This window comes from Rhinolophus sinicus, linkage group LG07 (assembly GCF_036562045.2).
Source record: "Rhinolophus sinicus isolate RSC01 linkage group LG07, ASM3656204v1, whole genome shotgun sequence".
NCBI lineage: Eukaryota > Metazoa > Chordata > Mammalia > Chiroptera > Rhinolophidae > Rhinolophus > Rhinolophus sinicus.
In genome coordinates, this window is record NC_133757.1 from 35,106,959 (window position 1) to 35,126,549 (window position 19,591).

Genomic DNA, 19,591 nt, shown 5'->3' on the forward strand with positions numbered 1-19,591 from the left:
TTTCTGGTGCCTAAAGCAGTTAATAATCAAGAGGGGGAGAAAAAGCAGATTCTAGTAGAGAGTGGAAACTAGAGGGAATTTGGAAATGTTGTGAGTAGAAGCTTCCAACCAAGTTTGTCACAGGCTTTGAAATGGGATGTGTCTTGCTGTCAAGATAAGGATCATCTTATAAATTGAGGTGCATCATTATTTTAATAGGTAGGACAGTGGAGCTCATTCTGGCCTGAAATGATGCCTCTTGTACAGCAAATCTCAATTCAGTGTGAAGAACCAGGCAGACAAACTGGCAGCTAAGGTTTTCATCTCAGAAGCTTCTTTCTTCAAAATCACAACGGTTGGCCTTTCTCTTGGGTGGTTGGATTAGATGGCTTTTAAATTTCCATCCGAAGGATGCAATCTAAAGTGGCAGCGAAATTGGTACAATTAATTATTCCCAGACCTAGAGGCTCCCCCCAACCTTCCTACTCAAACAGAGCACAGAAGTTCAAGGAACAGGATGTTTTAGTTATGTTCTAACTTCTCCCCTCAATCCATCCTTGAACTACCTATGAAAAAAGATGAGGAAATTAACATTGCAAACAAGATTATAATGAAACATATATACCAATTTGAAAGAATGCATTTTTAAATAAAGTAATCTATCCATTCCTAGTTACTGATATGAAGTACATTGTAGTGGATTGCGTAGACACTGATGGTATTTACAGTCAAAAAGGCCAGCATTCACCCATGGATCTTTAGTAATTAATTCCCTGTATCATATTGAGTGGCAGCAGGGTGGCGATTAATCTCTTGGCTCAAGATTCAGACAGTCGGCCTTGGAGTCTCAGCTCTTTCATTTGCTATGGTGTGACTTTGGGCAAGTCACTTAATCTCGAAGTTTCTGTAATAATGGAGATGTAGTAAAGCCTAGATCACAGGGCGACTATGAGAATTGTGAAATGGTGCATGTAAAGTGCTCAGCTCTGTTTTTGGTTCATAGCTAGTACTTTATAAATAGTAGCAATGCTTATTATAAGACATGTTGCATTTCCTTTTTTATGGATAGATAACACACTGCCTACTGCAGCCTCAGAACAGGAAGACAAAATTTACATGGCAAAATATCACTGATTCAGACTGTTGGGGAATGTGACCTTATTTGGAAATAGGGTTGTTGCTGATGTGATTAGTTGAGATGAGGTTATACTAAAGTGAGCCCCTAAACCAATATGATGTCTTTATAAAAAGGGGAGATTTGGATATAGACACAAAAAATAATGTGTGGTGTAGCAGTAGAAAGCTAATAAAGGTGGTTGTATCTTTATCATTTTCTTCTACAAGAAATTTGAGATTTTAAATCATATTAGCTGTTAGTTAATGAGCGCTTACTTTGTGCTAGGATTACTGTGCTAAAGAATTCTCACTATTTATATAAACTCTACAATAGTATTATGAGGTGAGGTAGATGTTACCAGTTTCCTGCATTTTATCTATGTAAATACTGAGATTGGGAACATGTAAGTAGCTTGTGTAAGACTCCCCAGTTGGCCTGGTGTACATTTAGGTACAAATTTAAGATAGTTTGACTCCAAAGCCTTGTATTTTAAAAAGTCTTGTTTTCCATATGTCCAAACTGGTATTTGAAGGCTATGCAGTGTTCTGAGGAGCTGTATGTAGAGTGTGAGGAAGCAGAACTCAGCTCTCTTATGGCCATTCCCTTCCCACTTTATCTGGGCAGTTGGATGTTGGGGAGCATGCTTTTGGGGCTCCCAGTCAGCCCTTGGTACAAGGATAGCCAGGATTCTACCCCTATCTCAGCTCAGCTCTGGGAAAGCATGTGGGTGAGACTTGTGAAAATTCTCTTTTTTGGTTCCAAATAAAAAGCATTTCCAGAGAAGTGGAGAAAATTTAGCTTGGCATGAAGGAAATAATTCTGATAACAAGTAGTCTTAGGTGGCCATTTTACGGAAGGGGTGAATTTGAGAGTTCTGTCAAACCTGTTATTTCTCCTTAGCAAAATTTAGTATCTTCTATAAAAAATGTAGGCTCTCTATTTCTCTTTTATTATCCAGTCTACATTTTAGTTACTCAATAAAATCATATTCTCATTTGTTCACACATTGATTTAATCATTCAATATATTTTGAATGCTGAGTATGTGCCAAGAATTTTCTGAGAATGTAGGTTAAGAGTCATAAAGAAAAGAGCCTCATGCTCAAAAGAGTTTCTCTTTTAGTAAGCATTTAACACTCTTCTCCACCAACACGGAGGAATGTATCCTGTCTCCTTTTCCTGCATCATTTGTTTGTTCTGATGGTCATTATCATTTTTATTTTTTGCTCATCCATTTTACAGGTTTTAATAAATTAAACATTTTACTAATTTAAATTAATTGCTCATTTATTTGACTTGAGCCGTACGCTACCTCTCTTTTCTGATAGACATTGATACTACCAGCACAATGATCTTTTTTTTATTTTTATTTTTTATTTCTTGTCCCCTCTAATGAAACCACTTTACTGAAATTTCAGTATTACGGCCACTGCCGCAAAGTAAATAAAGTGAAGTCACAGAACTTCTGTGAGACAAGATCTGGAGTGTAGATGGTGGTATGGACCTAATAGGAGGGTCATCTCTGAAAGTTTCCAACTATGTGACTTAGTAAACATTGTAAACATTAGAAGCCCATCAACCGTGATTCCTCAACCGTATCTTCTGGGAATTTGTGAGATGTCATAGTGAAAGAATCACATGTTCTTTTTAATGTAACTACAGTAGCTACCAGTAATTTAATGCTGAGGCTGCCCGGAGTTACTCTGGCTTGATTAGAAGTATTAGGATAGTTCAAAGAGTCAAGGCATGGGTTATAATTTGTGGTATTTCAGTTTGTAGTACACAGGAATATTGTCTATTTCAGTGGTCTGGAGGGCTGCTTATCTGAACGGTTTTGATGGAAGAAAGGTTTATTCATTCAAATGCTAGTTTATGTCTTACCTATTGTTTATTATTTGTTGATTTTATGTAATTATTTTTAATACAATACATTACATTAGTCACAAAAGTGATAAGCAAATACTGAAATCAGTATTCAGAATGAAATTCATAACTTTATGTAGGAAACCGTTACCATCCGTATCTGTGCCAGAAGATAAGACTCAAAAGATTTGGTCTCCAATCTGTAGAAGATGATAATCTAATAGGGAGGGAGGGAGGCAGGAAACATGGGAAGAAGGGTAAGGCAATTGCAGTGCACATTAATTACCAAGATTCACATTGGCATTTGGCAGTAAGGGACCTCAGAGGACGGGCACACAACCTAGAATGGTTGTGAGTGTGTACACAGGATATTCTGGAGGAGGTGATCTGGATTGAATCCTGAAGGGTGAGTAGAAACTAGCTGTAGGAAGAAGTAGGTGAGAGAACATTACAGGGGAAGCAAAGAGCCAGGGAGAAGGGGCCTGCTAGAGAAAAGTGCCAAGAGGTGAGGCTGGGAGGTAAAAACGAAAAGGGAGGTGAGTGGTCACACAAGACCTTGCATGGCAAAAAGCACTTTGAATTTTACCCAGAAAGTAATGGGGAGACAGTGAGGGTTTGTATGTAGTTTGTTGGACTTCAGAAAGCTTATTCTGGGAGTCACGGATGAGCTGGAATGAAGGGATGGTGGGGAGGAGAACAGGTGGAGGAACAGAGACGGATTAGGAGGCTTCTGCCATTGAGCCAAATGAGACCTTAGTAGTGTCTGAACTCAAGCAGTAGTGTCAGCGTGGAGACATGAAAAAATGTCTAAGTATTGAGGAAGCAGAAATGACAGGATGTGTGGCCTGTAGGGAAAACATAGCCTTTTTATATTTATGCTCTAAAAAACTGAAGCAAGTGTGATTTCCTAGCAAAGTTGTGCACATTCTCTGCTTTCAAATTACTATTCCAATTCATGTTTTTGAAGCAGAGAATCATTGATGTCATAATAGAGCATCTTTACGTTTGAGGAATATTGAAAGCTGTTAAGTGGGGAGTTTTCTGGGCTTCAGTGGTTAATGTGACTTGAATCTTCAATTACTATTAAATATGCAGAGTGAAAAAAGCCACTTGCCAGATATTTTTATAGTGTGAATAGATTAAATTAAATTAATTTGCATTCCATGTGCTCCCTGCTAAAACACAAAATGAAGTTTTTTGTTTGCTTTGGGTAACAAGGTTGTCACAAGTGCTAAGTACTTAATAATCTCTGTTTTGGTGAGAGGTGGGAAAGCTCTCAGGTGTCAGGCTGGCTTTATCATACGGAAACCACTAGACTTTCCCGGCTGATCCTCTGAGGTGTTTCTGAAATGTACTTTTTGCTAAGGACAAAGCTCATTAGGTCTTTAGGAAACTAACACCGGTAAGTCATCTCAGCTATAGCACCGGGGATGGCAAACCGGTGTCTTATTCAAGAATTCCCACAAGATAGTTGATTGATATTAAGAAAATACATTATGAGGTTTCAGCCTACCCTTGATTCTAAGTAAAGGGAAGTTGGACTGTGCTCCTGGAGAATAGAAATCTTTGCCTTATTTATTGTGGAAAGGATAATGAGAGAAAACACTGACTACCTCACCTTGAAATCTCCCAGCAGCTTTGTTATTCAGAAGTACACACACACACACACACACACACACACACACACACACAAATGTCTCTGGGTGTAATAAGAGGAACACAGAAGATAAGAAATAAAATATTTCATTCCTTCTTTACCTCATAGCAGACAGAGGCAATTATAATGTTTGACATTGCATTTGGACAGGCTGAATCAAGTGTTTATGGTGAGATCTAGTACAAGAATCATTGCAGTTTTACAGGCTGACACTTAAGGGACAACTAGACGTGAGAGAGCACCATGATTGATTGATTCCCTTATGAACATGAAGCATGGTCATTCTCTCTCCCCATTGCTACTTCTGTCCTGTTTGCTGATTCTGGCATTAGGTAAAAAGGAGGTATTTCTGAAAGTGCAAAGTGTTGAGTGAAGAAGCAATTGTTCTGGTATCAAATTACTTAAAGAAAACTGGCTGGACAATGTCAAACATTTGTTTGCTGTATAGTTTTTATTTGTTTTGGTTTTTTTTGGTTTGTTTTTTTGTTTGTTTGGGTTTTGTTTTGTTTTGGTGTTTTTTTTAGAACTTTTCAATACTATTGTAACAACCATGGAAATAAGAACTGAAATTTATTTGATGCTTACTGTGTATCACGCACTGTTCTAAAGGCTTTACTTGCCTTAACTCACAACATTACTCACAACGACTCTGTGAGGTGGGTACTAATATTATCCTCATTGTCTACGTGAGGAAACCGAGGTCAGGGAGGATTCTGTAACTTACCAAAACTACACAGCTAGCGAGTCATTCTTTTAGGACAGGATCCAGTGTACAGTACTTCACTAACTTATTTGACCACATCCTTTGCCCATCCCTTTTTCCTTTGTAACATCTATTGAAATTAATGTTGTACGGGATCCAATCTGGGCAATGTTGAGAATATGGAGGGATGTTGGGAGGGATGCTGCAGAACGGTTTGTATTTTCTCAGACATAGACAACATGTATTAGGTAGCACAAGACCAGGAGATCTTTACATTCACTCCGGGGTCAGTAATAATGCGATAGGCCCATGATTTAGTATTTAACAATCTGTAGAACCTAAGATACCTTCCGGATTGAAGGTAAGTCTTTTCTGGGATGGTACTTAAAAAAACTAATTAATGAGACAATAAACCTTAGTGCTTGCTGTGTCAATCATATACCCTGTGTCCAGAATCCTTTTGCTTAACTTTTAACATTAGTCACGCTAGCTAAGTCTCAAATCTGGCTTTTATCAGATAACAAAGAATTTTAACAGCTTGGCTCCGTTCTCTGCTCATACTAAAAATGTATTCTTCTTAAATTATCTGATCAGGCAGTGCATAGATTAGGAAAAATAAATGGCTGTTAAACATAAAATGCTTAACATTTCTCATAATCAAAAATAAAAAAAAATACAGAAAGAATGATGAAATATTTTTTTCTGCCAGTCACACTGACAATATTTAAAAAGTCTGATAATTCCAACTTTGGAAATGTCCTTACATTCATTTCTGGTGGGTAAGTAAATTGTTCAATATTTTTAGAGGACAATTTGGTAGTATCTGTCAGACTGAAAAAAAATAAGTGCATATTCTTGGACCTGGAGATGTCTATTGTGTATAATGCCAGGAAATGCTTTCTACAGCTCATCCTTTAAAATTATATGTAATTTCCAATTATTATCTGTCCTTGTAAAAGGATTATACTTCCTTACTCATCGACATGTGTTTTGTAGCACCTCTCCTAAGGAAGAATAACCTTCTCACCCCACAGACGTCACTCTTGGCTTGTATAACTTGATTTGGCCAGAGGAATGTAACTGGAAGTATTATATGCCATAACTGAGCAGGAGTTTAAAAACCTGGAATTGGCCCCAGTTTCTGGTTTCCCTCTGCCAGGAGATGGCGCTAGAAGTTGTCTCTTCAGCCTCAGTCATGGACTAACAATGACAAGGAGTCAACCTAAAGTTAACTATCAGCTGTCATATATGTGAACAAGAAATATTGTTATAGTAAGCCACACAGACATTATTTTTTAAACCACACTATAACGTATCAAAAGCTAATAGATAGATATCTACTTTTTTTAAATAATAAAATTCAGTATAAACCCTAGCTCGGGTTGGTCCTTCTCTTTTCCAAACTGTACAACGATTTGAAAGTGTAAGGCTAAATAACAAATGTTGGCCAGGATACAGAGAATTTGGCACCCTCATACATTGTTGGTAGAAACGTAAAATGATGCAGCCGTTTTAGCAGACAGTCAGTTAGTTTCTCAAAAAGTTTAAGACAGAATTACTATAGGACCCAGAAAATCTGTTTCTCAGTATATACCCAAAAGTATTGAAAAACAAATATTAAAACAAATACTTATTCACAATATTCATGACTAATAGTTTTGAACATCTTTTCGTGTGCTTAGCCATTTGTATATCTTCTTTGGGAAAATGTCTGTTCAAGTTCTTTGCTATTTTTTCATTAGGTTGTCTTTTTGTTATTGAGTTGTAATAGTTCTTTATATATTCTAGAAAATAGACATTTATCAAAGATATGATTTGCAAACATTTTCTCACATTCTGTAGGTTGTTTCCCAATTCCTTGATAGTATCCTTTGATGCACTAAAGTTTTTAATCTTGACAGATACCAGTTTATTTTATTTTCTTGTTGGTCATTCTTTTGGTGTTACATCTAAGAATCCATTTACTTTGAGTTTTGCTGGATATGGAATTACAGTTTTTTGATACTTTACTTTCTTGTTTTCGTTTGTTTCAGCATTTTAAATATGTCATTGAGCTGCCTTCTAGCCTGCATGGTTTCCCATGAGAAATTTACCATAATCTTATTGAGTATCCCTTGTAAATAATGAGTCACTTCTTGTTTCTTCCAAGATTCTCTTTTCCTCTTTGTCTGCGTTCTTCAGCATTTTGATTAAAATGTGTCTTGGTGTGTATCTACTTGAATAAATTCTTCTTGGAGTATGTTGAGATACTTGGGTACCATGTTTCCCCGAAAATAAGACCTAGCCGGACAATCAGCTTTAATGCATCTTTTGGAGCAAAAATTAGTATAAAGCCCAGTCTTATTTTACTATAAAACCAGGTCTTCTATGATATAACATAACATAACATAACATAACATCATAATATAATATAATCAGGTCTTATATTAATTTTTGCTCCAAAAGACGCATTAGAGCTAATGGTCTGGCTAGGTCTTATTTTCGGGGAAACATGTGATGTAGGCTTATATATTTTATCAAGTTTGGAAATTTCTTGACCTTTATTTCTTTAGATATTACTGCTTTCCCTTGCTCTTTGCCTCTTCTTCTGGGACTTCTAGTATTATGTTTATGTTGGTCTGCTTGATGGTATTCCTCAGGTGTCTTAGGCTCTGCATATTTATCTTTATTCTTTTTTTTCCCCTGCTATTTAGACTGAATAATTAGAATTGACTTATCTTGAAGTTTACTGACTCTTTCTTCTGCCTGCTCAATCTGCTGTTGAGTGCATCTAGTGAATTTCTCGTTTCACACACTTTAGCTCCAACATTTCTATTTGATTCCTTTTAATAATTTCTATCCCTTTATTAATATTCACTAATTATTGAAACATCATTTTTTTTGGAGGGGTTTCCTTTGTTCTTTGTCCATGGTTTCTTTTAGCTCTTTGATCATATTTAAGACAGTTGATTTAAAGTCTTTTTCTAGACTGATGTCTGTGCTTCTTCACATACAGTTTATATTAGTATATACTTTTTTCCAGTGAATGGATCATATTTTTTATTTATTTATACAATTGATGCTTTTTGTGGTAAAGTGGGAATTTTGAGTATTATAATATGATAACTGTGCCTCAGACTTTCGACTCTTCAGGGTTTGTTGCTGTTATTTGTAATGGGTTAGAGTTGTTTATTTGTTTAGTGACTTCTTCAAACTGTTTTTATAAATACTGTATTCTTTGTCAAGTGTGATTTCTGAAGTTTCTGTTCCTTTAGCTTGTGTCAGCTATTGGTTTGTTAGAGATTTCCTTAGGTGATTGAAATCACATGAAAAAAAAAATATCCTAGTTTTGCAAATTGGCTCTGTGTTAACTCATTCCTATGTTTAATTGCGTTTTTTACAACTTTGCCTTAGCTTTCACTTTCTGCTTCCCTGAGCAGAAAGGTTAGCCTGAGATGAAAGTTTTGGGTCTTCTCAAGTTTTCACTGGTGCTTTATGCCTTGAGTATGTATATGGCTTTCTAGAGTCCCCATTTTAAATGGGAACTTTTCAGAGCACTTGTTACCCAAAGTATTGATCTCACCAGCTTTTCTTCTCAGGCTTTTGGTGTCTATATTATTTGCTCCAACTGTGGTCTTTTCCCTCGGTTGGCAGTGACTTGACAATTTTCAGTAGTATTAAGGAATGCCTTCAGCATCGTGAGTTTTCCACCTTGAGAGAGTTCTGGGTTAGGCAAAACAAAGGAAAGTGCCTTGCATCAGTCCTTTGGGACGCCTTCAGATAGGTCAAAACAGACAAAAATACTTCCTTTAGGATAAGGTCTGCTGTCCTTCCTCTGGAATCAGGAACCCACATTGGGAATGTGGGCTTTTGCCTTACGACCATCACAGGTTAGTAGAGGAGGTGGGGATTCCGATAAGTTAAAAAGCCAAACAAAATTATCCTACTGTGTTGAAGTCACTTTTCTTTTGACTCAGTGTTAGCTTGTTTGCTGTAATCCTTGGCTAATTTCCAGAGTTTCAACAAAGTTCATTTTGGGAGTTTTTGCCATTTTATTTATGTCTGTCTGTCTGTCTGTCTGTCTGTCTATCTGTATGTTTTGTTGGTGTTTCCTTGGAGAGGCCCTTGAAATATCCTACTACACCTTTTTTCTTATGTCTCATGTTATATACTTTTTAGTACCTGTCATTTGAAATCCACTGGTATCTTATTAATTGGTAAAAATGATAATGAAACATTTTTATTATTGCCTATTAACCACTCCTTTTAAAGGAAGTAGAAAGCCTGAAGAGGAGTTTACTTGCTGGCTGATAAGTTCAGTAACTAAATTGCCCTACATTGTCTTAGGTTTCCAAACCAGAGGGACCCAAAGAAAACCTGTTTAAAACAGATACATACAAACAACAGCAAAAATCAAAACTCAACTCAGTCTTGTTTCTTGGGGAGAATACCCTTTAAGGATAGACCAATATTAAGATTGTATTTACTTATTTTTAAGTAAAATTAATTGAGTTGGAGTCTATAGCTTTTCCTTGGAGATTGTCAATTTAAACAATGTTTGTGTAAGGTCAGGAAAGAGGAATAAAATATTGACCATGTAAAGTTTCCTGTAGAAACAACTCACATTTTATCTAAAGGCACTATTTATTGGATTGGGCTGAGGTTTATTTATAGCTTTTACTGATTCTTTAATAAGGACTATATTTGGAAATACAGTTAAAACCACATTATCCTTCAGTTTATATGATATCCCTATGCTTTTAAATGAGGCAAAGTAAAATTGATGGCTTTTCTTTTATCCTGAAATTAAGGCATTCTCCTGTAACTGTAAAATGGCTTTTGGATACTTTAAATTGAAGACTGTTCTGGTATATTGTATTATTAGGTATGACCTTAATGAGACAAGAAGGACGATACTGCAAACTTTGTGCTTTGATACTGAATGGGCAGTTTGGTGGCTTGATACAAGGGCAGTTGTTGTCTGGCATAAATATTTCACACATGGGTAGCCAGTAAGCTATAGCTATACTTATCTGCCTAAACATTTATAATACACTCAAGTGTATGACATGTCTGTTTTCCCCTATTCTGTTTTATAACATTTATTAGAATAAATTTTATTGAATCCTTGCACTGTTAACCTTGTAATATTTTCAGATGTACTTACCCTTCTGCAGCAAACAGCCACTGTAATGAATTAATAGGAGGTGTTAGCCAAAATTAAAGAGCTATTACTATTATGAGGCACATGGGCCATTTTAATACCTGGCAAGGAGGAGGATTGCTATTTTTCAGAGGGAATATAAATATTGTGGAATTACCTTCCTACTTCGAAGTTGGACTATGGATATTAATGTAGAAAACTGTATAATCTCTTTGGGCTTTAGTTCCTTCAGCAAATCAGTTTCATAAATGAATTTCTTTGAACTGCTTGGAAGGAAAGGTTTAGCAAAAGTCAAAGAATCATGCAGTCATCAAGTTGTAAGGAACTTTAACATTATTTAGCCAAACATGCCCCCACCCACTTTTTTTGAAGAAAGTAAGTCCTGGAGACATTAGGTATCTTACTCGACATTTTTCATGGTGATAGATCTGTTGTAAAAATGTTAATATTATATGTGTATTTGAGGTACAGGAAGTTAAAAAAAATATCAAGAGCATCTAAGGAAAGCATCATCAGGATAGAAGTCCGTGATCTTAGAGATAGCATATTAACTTTAGGGAATGGGACTTTTAAAGAGCTTATTTGAAAGGAAAGAGCCACTAATAATAGGAGAGAGGAAATTACAGCATGTTTAAAAGGTAAACAAGGACAGCTACAAATATGGTAGCAGATATCCAAAGGAGAAAATACACAGAGCATACTGATAAATGCAGTTACATCTTCCTGGAGGAAACTTTATGTGTGTTCTTTGCATTGAATTGGTTCAATGCTTGTGTAAGTGATTTAGATGAATATATTGATGGCATGTAGAAGAGTCGAAGTTAGATGGAAAGGATAGTTTGTGTGCTTTATATTAGAATCAATATTCAAAATGATATAAACCTAGAGCCCATGAAAACAAAATGGGCAGTTCTGCATGTAGTGTAAAAGATCAATGAAAACAAAACAAACAAAAACATTCTAATCATTTGACTAAGAAAAGACAAAATGTGTCACCAATGCAAGTGGTACACATTTTTTTTTTTTTTTTTTTGGTCCATAAATTTAGTAGAAGGCAACGGCCTATAAAAAATTTAATACAAATTTTATTTTGTAAGGGCCTTTTTTATTTAATATATCCAGAGTAGGTAATAGAACAATGCTATTTAGACCTTTGCTAGAACATTGCACAAACTTGGTATTATATTAGAAAGAAAATGAGATACCTGGGTAATGATCCCTAACTTTCTCAGGATGACTCCTTTCAGAATCTGTTGAAAGCTATATCCCTTTTCCTTTACAAAATAAACATGGTCACAAAATCCTGCCTATGAAATCAAAGGGTTAACTTACCACTGTTAAAATATCTTTAGAGTAGCAATTGGAAGGAAGCCAGGAGAAGGGTAGAATAGGAAACCATGTCATTTGAAGACTATGTGATAGAAATAGGAATGTTTAGATTGGAGAATAAAAGGTTTCAGGAGCCCTAAATTGTAATGTGACTGACCTTACCAGTGCTCACCAATATGAAGTTTGCTTCTTCTCCTGGCACATAGAAGATTGCATTTCCGTGAGAGTAGTTCTGGCCACTGGGACATAGAGTAGGTATGCGTTATTTCTGAGCTATGCCGTATAATTGCTACTGTGAGATATGTCAGTGCTCTTTCCCCTGCCATTAGCATCAGGGGCAGTGTATTCAAGATAATGAAGTTAATGTTAGGGAATTTTCCAGCAGCTTGGGTCTCTGAGTAACTGTGCCAACTCGTATGTATAGAGTGAAATACCGTGTTCCCCTGAAAATAAGATCTAGCTGGACAGTCAGCTCTAATGAGCCTTTTGGAGCAAAAATTAATATAAGACCCGGTCTTATTTTACTATACGACTGGATCTTTAATATTATATAATGTAATATAATATAATAATATAATACAATGTAATACTAGGTCTTATGTTAGTTTTTGCTCCAAGACGCATTAGAGCTGATTGTCCGGCTAGGTCTTATTTTTGGGGAAACATGGTAAGTATTTTGTTGAGGTAAGCAACTGAGATTTGGAGACTAATTTGCTATTGCAGCTTGAAAACAATTATTCAGATAACTGCTTCCCCCCCTTTTTTAAAACACCTTTATTGAGGTATAATTGATATATAAAGAACCGAATATATGTAACTTGTACAGTTTGATGAGTTGGAGCAAAAGGCAATATTTTTATTACGTTGATTGTAATGGAAATTTCAGGGCACTAAAAAGTAGAAATTGGCTAACAAGTTTCATTGTTCGCATTTATATCAAATATTGTATGCAGTGAAAAATAGCTGTCATCTACTCCTATCGTACCCATTGCATGAGGGTAGCATTCTTCAACTCACTAACTTGTCCTGGGCCCCAGTTATTCCAGAAGTGGGAGCGGAAGACAGTGCAGCCTTGAATTGCTTCTGGGCGAAAATTGTACCCATGGGGCCATATCTAAACCCAACTCAAATTCATCATTTGGAACACTGAATTCTAAAAATAACACACAAGTGATTACTAAACAAAGAGGCTCAAAGCATGAGATTTTCAGATTCTGTCTTTCTCTTCCTAGTTGTATGCATGTAGTCTATGATCTGGGAATGGGGCACATCATCCCTGTGACTTGGTTAAAATCTATAGGTAATCATCTTGTTCTGGTTGCCCTGAGAACAACAACAACAACAACAACAAAAAAACTTACTTGCTATCAGATGCTCTCATGCCTTATGAAGAGGATTTTCTCAAGGATTTCCCACAATAATAGGAAAGAACTTTCTAATCATTAAGATTAATGAAAAATTAAATGAACCAGGTGTTTCCTCATGGCTAGAAATATTCATATAGTGATTATATGAAAGGGATCTGATACAGGGTAGGGGATTGGACTCTGAGCTCTAAAAATAATCAAAAGCTGAGAGTCAATCGTGGTTTTTGCCTAAATGTCTCTAGTCATATTTATTTTCTTAGGCACTTTTTTTTTCATCAGCAATGGATGGCACATGTATTTATGTATTGCATATAAATGAATATTTATGAGCAATTTTGGAAAACTTTATAAGACACTACTTTTTAGTATAGACTGTCAGTGTAAAAGTCTAAATTTTAAGATAAAGACCAAATTTGCTTATAGCTGGTGTATGCAAAGGTAAAGTGGAATTGAATGATTTAAGAAAGTGTCAGGCAGCACATAACAAGCAGCTTGTATTAAGGGATGAGGGTCAATACCAGTTCAAGGATCAACATCTTTTTAAATGTTTATCTCTAGGATACTAGTCTATGTCTCTTAATATTCATGAGAGTAATTCTGCATGAATGACCTTCAGCATCAGAATGAATTTTGCAGCTTGCCCCTCCACTAACCTTCAGGAGTTGATGCAGTCTTCTTTCTCTGAGCATTTTCTGTCTTGTTTTGTTTGTGTCTTTAAAAAAAAAAAAAAAAAAGTGAATTCACACCCTCAATAAAATATATCTTACTCTACTGACTGGCATTCCCAAAGAAATGAACTTAGCACTACTGAATATTGGTTATCATCATTGTTATGACTTTCAGGGGAACTAATTTTTGTTTCAGGATCAAATATAAAACATGCATCATTGCTGGATGAAACAATTTGTTCCTTTGACTGGGCGTCTAAGTGATATGTTCAAGTGAAAAAAAAAAAATCTCTTAACAGAGTTGGTTTATATGACTTTAAATATTTTGTTGTTTACATTGGGAAATGATTCCAAGGAAATCAGGATAATATTTCTGGTTGAAATAGAACAAATTTTCAGAATCTATTAGGAGATATTCTGATAGCGGATATATTACCTACTGGTAGATGAAAGATAAAAATATTATTTTTTCATCAGAAAGGGATGACAATGGCAATATAATGGTGAGAGGTACAGGTGACTGGCATTTTCTTGATGTGTGACCTTGAGTAAATTTCTTAATCTTTCTTAGCACAAGTAGTCTCATCAGGAGTATGAAGGGGTAACTGCACCTCCCTCATACTCTTGTGTGATTAGAGTAAGGAAATACATAAATGCAAAGTGTAACAGATTGTGTAGTATATAGTAAGTGCTCCATAAGTCTATTGTTACTGTTATTATTGTTACAGTTAACTCCTATTGTGATTGAATGCTCTTGGTGGAGGAGAGGAAGTAAGGCTAGCATGGGAGAAGGACGGTGGTGGTGGAAATTACAGGTCTTTGAGTTACAAAGTTAAGATACCTGATTGTATTTTGTTTGTCTAGACCAGCGAAGCCCCGATTTTTTCCAGTTACAATTTTCTTTCTTTTTATGTGAGTCAACAGTATGATTGCCAGCACATCTTAATGCACTTGTTTTATTAATCTTAAATATTGAAAGCTACAAATAGTGACAGTCAGGTGAGTCAGAGCTTTGAATAACTCACCCAATTCCAAAGACTATGCTGAGAGCCAGCTGTGTTGAGGGCCTTGTGGAGTGGAGGCGGAGTGGAGTAAGGCCCCGACTCTGCCCTCAGGGAGATCAGAAGTAAGATGTGTAAAGTGATCTTCCATCCATTTTCCTGTAATCTTGTCCTTTTATTTAAAAATACACCATTGGATATAACACTCAGATTACATCTGAAAGGATGAAGGGCACACAACTCTGTGAGACCACACATTCTATCATTCACACCTATTTGTGGTCATAGCAGTTTGGATAAAAGTAAAGGACAGTTAAGTGAAATAAGTCAATATGCCAGAAATGTAATATCGACTTATAATTATACCAAATCAGAAAAGAAAATGGTAGGTTTGTCTGAGTCACTTGAAAAAATAATGAGCCTTTTAGTACTAAAGTTAGCTAGAATTTATTGGGTAGATGACATACTAGAGGTTTTTTTTGTTTTGCTTTTTTAAAAAGGATGTCTAGTCTTTAGGATGGAAAATTCTGTGTAATGGACAAGGGCAATTATCCTGAATAGAACTGAACAGTAAATAATCTTAGGGCCTAAGTAATTGAGCTGTCTGATGCATTTCTCACTCAAGATAAAACTGCCAGTATTAACCACTACAGAATTTTTATTTTCAGAAATGGTCATAACATTTACTTTTCAGTAAGAATTATGGATACATTTGTCTTTAGTACAGAACGTTTTTCACAAAATCTAGTCTCTTGAATCTGTCAGCGCAAGTGTCCTGAAGGAGAAAAGGACTTTGTGGGTAAACAGAATTGAAACTTTTAGTAGCTCCCACTCCTGTAGTTTGTCCAGATAGTGACTGTGATCCACATCCAAAAAGTGAGAGCTAGTAATGAGCAGAAAGAGAGGCACAGTCTCACTAATACCAGATAGGACCGCACAGAAGATCACAGAGAATGAATCACCCAGCTCTGTCAGGCAGAGATTTGCTTTTGATTTTCCTTTAAATACCTTTGACATAGGGTCTGAGAATTCACTTTGCTGACCAGACATATCTGCTAATTCTGATTTTTCTTCCTGTCAGTCAGCCTTTTAAGTCAAGGGAGTGGGGGGGACAAGAAGGCCTAAATGAGCCTGGAGCAGGAAGACGCGTTGGACTTTCAGAGTAAAAGTGGCTTATGATCTTTTGGTGGGGAAACTTATAGTATAGAGAGGGTCTTATAAAGCATTCAAAGGGGAAGTTAAACAACAAAAAAGTGTACGAAGCTTTGATCATTTAAATTCCAAATGTCCGTATGGCATATATACAAACAATGTCTGAAAAGAAGAAATGGGGCATCTTCAGAAGATTATGGGGCATCCTGTTTATTTATACACATGTACACCACATACATGTAAATAATTTATATAACTATATGGAAGTCACTAGACTAGAAATAAAAAACATGCATTTCCTCACAAATATGAAGAATGCCTCATTCTTTGTGATTTCAAGATGAAATTTATTCCAAATTAGATAACTTTTTAGAATTTTGTGGCACTGAATTATTTCCCACCCACAACAATAAATTCATGGTTTGGAAATTCTATCTTTAGAAAGAAAAAAGGAAAAAAAACACACACTTTGTGTTAAGTATAAACAAATCCTTACTAATGAATCCCAACTTTATCTTTAAGTTGCCTTTCCTTTGTATATATTGAGTCTGTTTACATTTAATCACCCTAAAATCACCACAGTACGTTGGTCAAATGCATAATCAATTTACAAGAACTGTTTCAAGACTTAAATCGGCATAGTTAATTCCTGTACCTCTGGGAGAGAATTCTTGATATCCCCAGGGTCATTTTATTCATCCATATTCATTACGGCAACACTCCAAGAACTTTGTCCTGCAACTTAGAGATTTATTTTGCACAACCGTTTTTAACTCAGCAAGCAGCCCTACTTTCAGTAAGCCGCTTTTAAGACTTAATGACTAAGTTGTTACACAAATTGATATAGTTTATTTTTTTCACTATGTGCTAAGTTTTGTTAAGTACTTTCATACTTTTTGGAAAATAAAATCCTTACAAAAATGTTCTGTGTGAGTGGTGATAACTAATAAGCATTTATTCAGTACCCACCTTGTCCAACTGGACATTTTACGTATTATCCTTCTTTTCCCGATGGGAAAAACTGAGGTTCTAAGATATTAAGTAGCTCACCTGAAGTTTAGATTACAGTGCAAAGTTCAGTTTTCTACTGTTTGGGCTTTTGACCCCCAGAGATCCCCCAAAGTCAATGTGCTGAATGGGCAAAGAGCAACAGGGAAAAGACGCTATGTAACCAGCAATATGATACTCCATTCTCTCAACTTCTGGCTGACAAGACTAAAAATCTGGAATAGTGAATGAAGATAAAAACAGAATGTGTTTCACCATCTGTCATGGGCAGTCTCCCCTGGCAGCAGATCTTTTTTTTTTTTTTTTTCCTCCTTGCTTCACACACTAGTGGGTCTCTAACTGAGCACTTTGAGCAGAAGTCACCTGCCAGAGTATATCACCTTGAACTTACTTGAAAACTCTTTGGCTGGCTCCAGAGTCAAGAGTGAATAGATGAAATAGATGAAAGGTAGACTGGAACTGCGTTCTGTCACTTCTTTAGAAAAAGTGTGTGTGTGGGGGAAGCTGCCAGTGGAGGCTTGAGTTATTGCTTTTCTAAATTCAGCGATGAATATTCCCTCTAAACCACCACACAATGCAATAGGTTTGGAAAACAATGAATCGTCTTCATCCTCTTTTCTTTATATTGTCAATAATTACATCAAAAAGTGCAGGAATTGAGGCTGCTTGCGGTGTGCCTGGGGTGTTGGCCCCAGTCCTAGAAGCTGCATCCTCTGTGGTCCCTGCTGTTGTAAGCAGCTTTCAGGTAACCGAGTTCCAAAACACGGAGGGAGGCCCGTCCGCCACTCCTTGAGGCCTGGATCAGTGACATTCGAGCAGGAACCACCCCCTCTGTGGGAATCATATCAAATCCAGCTGTAGCTTGATTGCCTTCAACTTGGACCGTCCATGTGTGCTAGGCATTGTGCCTTCGGAAGACCAGGGAGAGGACAAGTGACATTTGACTCACCTGGGATGCCATTCAGACCTGGTCACAAACTTGGACTTCTGTCCTTTTGATGACTTCCTCCTGGCCATGGGCTCAGCCCACAGGATGGTGAAGCTATTGCGGCTGCGAGCCTCTGGCCAGGTGCTGCCTTCAGGGCAGGTGCTGATGCTGGACCCTGAGGACACCCAGGTGAAGGTGTGGCATGCAGTTCCACCCCACCGTGGACGAGGTCCTAGTGAACGCACTGGGCATGTCTGGGAAAGTCTGAGACATGACCAAGCAGCAGCCCCTCACAGAGCTGGCAGCCCGCAGGGACCTGGTGCAGGGCGCTGTCTGGAGCTGAAGTGGAGGCCTGACATGGAGTGGTCATGACATGTAATGACAAGCAGCTGAGGATCTGTGACCCCAGAGCAAACCCCGAGGCTTCCCAGAGCACACAGGAGCACAAGTTCAGCAAAGATGGCCGCTGGCGTGGACAGACACCCAGGAGCACCTTGTGTCCACTGCATTCAACCAGATGAACCTGAAGTGAAGCTCGGAGACACGTGGCTGTGCTCATAGGCCACACAGAGACCTCTCTGCTCTTGCATCCCCTGGCAGCGGACATGCTGCTCTTCTCTTCCTGCCTTTTGGAACTGGGACCTTCAGGCTGGAGTCGGGCGGCTGAGGTTGCAGGGCCACTGGGACCAGATCTTTGTCCTGGCCTGGAGTCCCAATTGGCAGCAGTTGGCCACTGTTTGCAAGGATGGATGCATGTAGGTCTACAAGCCCTGGTGTGGCCATAAGCCCCTTCAGAAGGCCCAAGACCCGAGGGGGCCCAGGGAGTCCGCATTGTCTGGGTGTGTGATGGTTACTCTCTGCTGATATCTGGCTTTGGCAGCGAACATGAGTGCCAGCTACTACTGTACTCGGCCAAGGCCCTGACCATTGGGCGCTTGGCAGTGCTGGGGCTGGATGTGGCCCCTTCTATCCTGTCCAGCCACGACCTGCACACTGGGCTGGTACTACTCACAGACCAGGGTGACACCTGCGTGCTTCTGTACAAGCTGCTCCCCGAGTCCTCTTTCTTCCTGGAGTGCAACAGCTTCTAAAACAATCACTCCAGAAAACAGTTCAGCCTGTAGTTCTGTGAAAACCCCAGGAGACACTGTGTACTAGGGGACAGAACAGTGAACTAGGAATCGGCACTTTTTCTGCCAGGAACTAACAATTTGTATGTCCTTGGACAAGTCACCAGTGTCAGGCTCTCCTTCCTTGTCTGCAAAGTAAGTGTGTTTGACTGAGATAGTTTCTAAAATCCCATTGAGTTGCATATGCTAAGATTTGAGGTGTATGTAGAAGTAAGCATTTACTACTGTATTTACCCGAAAATAAGACCTTGGTGGACAATCACCTCTAATGTGTCTTTTGGACAAAAATTAATATAGGACCCGGTCTTATATGAGATAATATAAAATATAATACTGGGTCTCATATTAATTTTTGCTCCAAAAGTCGCATTAAAGCTGATTGTCTGGCTAGGTCTTATTTTCTGAGAAACAGGGTAACAGGATGTTTATTTTCTATTTGTTTCCTTAGAAACAGAATGAAAGGATAACAAACCTTTAACGCAATGAAAGATAACCTTACATAGTTGAATTTAAATAGTACTGGTCTAAGAATCAAAACTCGTTTATG

General features: G+C 37.5%; 1 pseudogene; it reads left to right on the forward strand.

The window, feature by feature from the left end:
* Window positions 1–17,581: 17,581 nt before the first annotated feature.
* On the forward strand, window positions 17,582–19,005 carry LOC109447385 (coronin-7; annotated as a pseudogene).
* The last annotated feature ends 586 nt before the right edge of the window (window positions 19,006–19,591 follow it).